General features: G+C 34.8%; 1 protein-coding gene across 2 annotated transcripts in view; it reads right to left on the reverse strand.

The window, feature by feature from the left end:
• Positions 1 to 1,876, reverse strand: part of LOC106874489 (uncharacterized) — a 384,280-nt gene extending 382,404 nt beyond the window's left edge. For both annotated transcript variants that reach the window (XM_014922234.2, XM_014922232.2), the window contains exon 1: positions 1,584 to 1,876. The gene's annotated coding sequence lies outside the window, so the exon portion shown is untranslated. The remainder of the gene's footprint in view (positions 1 to 1,583) is intronic.
• Between the last annotated feature and the right edge of the window lie 269 nt (positions 1,877 to 2,145).

A 2,145-nucleotide genomic window follows, 5' to 3' on the forward strand; every position in this document is an offset into this window, starting at 1 on the left:
TTTAAAATATCTGTAGCCGTCTTAAAACAAAAATATCTTATAGAATGTACTGTCTTCCCCCACAATAGACACCTAATCAAAGACTTGAATGAAAAAAATTGATTATGAAATGGAGGTAATTGTGATTTTTATTCAGTAGACAAAAATATAATTGTTTGACATAGTTCAATTTGCACATATTTTGTATGTGTGTGTGAGTGTAATATGGTCCTGTGTATGTGTGTGAGTGTGTCTGTGTGTACATGTCTGCAAGCGCAAGTGTGCGTGTGTCTGTGTGTGCGGGTGCGTGCATGTGTGTGTATGTCAGCATCCGTGTGTTTGTGTGTATGCTTTTGACTTGTGTGTGTGTGTGTGTGCGTGTATACGTTTCTGGGTATATGTGTGTTAATGTGTGTATGTGTGTTGTTTGTGTGTATATGTGTGCCAATGTATGTTTGTGTGTGCATTTGTATACCTATGTATGTTTCAGGGTGGCTATACACATGTCTGTCTTTGTGTGAGTGTGTGTGAGTCTGTGTGTGAGTCTGTGTGTGTGTGTTTCTATGTGCATGTTTGTGTTGTGAGTATGTGTACGTATACATGTGTATGTGTGTGTGCTTGATTTTGTTTTCCCTTTAATTAATTATTAAAACAAGGAGAAAAATGAGAAAAAATACATTTTGATGGCACACACTTATATATATATACAAACACACACACACACACACACACACACACACACACACACTTGGGTATATTCACAACTGAATAAACACACACAATCATTTGCATGCATAAATGTACACAACACACAGAGATATAAACACACGCACACACAGACACGTTCATACAATGACATACAATGACATGAAGTAGAAAGCAACAGATATGAAAATATTAATTTTACCACAACACAAGGCTCACAGACCTGGTGTATATTTTTAAGGAGAACGAGGCAGGGGTGTTTGTTTTTGTGGGAACAATGTCATTGCCATGGGGCAGGCTGGGAGCTAAGTGATATAGGGCGAGGGCTGAAGGGAGATGAACTAATTTTCATGAGAATTGAAACTACGTCACTGGCATGACATGCCCGATCGGCCGGGTGCTTTATTCTACACGGTTGACATGAAAATATTACGAACAAATATTTATCAGCTTATACATACATATATATATATATATGTATGTGTATATAGGTATGTTTGTATACATATATATGTATATGTTCCTATATATATATATATATATATATATATGTATATATATGTATGTATATATATGTATGCGTGCATATGCATCTATATATGTTTATACATATATAGACATAAATGTACAATGTAGAGAATTAAAATAATGAAAATGTATATATGAATATTTGAATCTGCCTATCTATCTATCTATCTATCTATCTATCTATCTATCTATTTGTCTATCTATCTATCGATTTGTCTGTCTGTCTACCTATCTATATATGTATATATTATATGTGTATATGTGTACTATACATAACCACCAGATAGGTCATTTTTATATATCCATATATCTATTAGTATACTTATATATACATATATATATATCTGTATATATTGAAATATTTATCTTACCTGAAGAATTTGATTGAAAAATCAATCAAAGGTTAATGAGAAGATAGAAAGATTGGTAAAAATGCAAAGGAAAACGGAATCTGAGTTCCTCCGTCTCAACAAACGCCTATCCATAGGAGTGACAACTTGTTACACATCCAAAAATTTCGTCAAAATCACAAATATAGTAGGAACTCTTCAGGTTGGTATGACTGACACAATATTCTCACACACACACACAGACACACATGTACACGTATATACAGACATACCAACATACACGTACACTCACATACACACATACGCAATCAAGCAGACAGGCAAAAAGAGAGAGGGGGAAGAGGGGAGAGGGGGGAGAGGGGGGAGGGAGGGAGAGAGAGAGAAAGAGAAGGAGTGAGAGAAGAAGAGAGTGAAATAGAATCACCACAGCAAACAGAATTTACATATACACAGACATGCACACACACACACACATACATACATACACACATACACGCACATACAGATATGGCTGTATATAAATACGTATGTATATCTAAATATATATATACATACATACACATTCACATGTGTTCACATACAT

The sequence above is a fragment of the Octopus bimaculoides genome, chromosome 12 (assembly GCF_001194135.2).
Source record: "Octopus bimaculoides isolate UCB-OBI-ISO-001 chromosome 12, ASM119413v2, whole genome shotgun sequence".
NCBI lineage: Eukaryota > Metazoa > Mollusca > Cephalopoda > Octopoda > Octopodidae > Octopus > Octopus bimaculoides.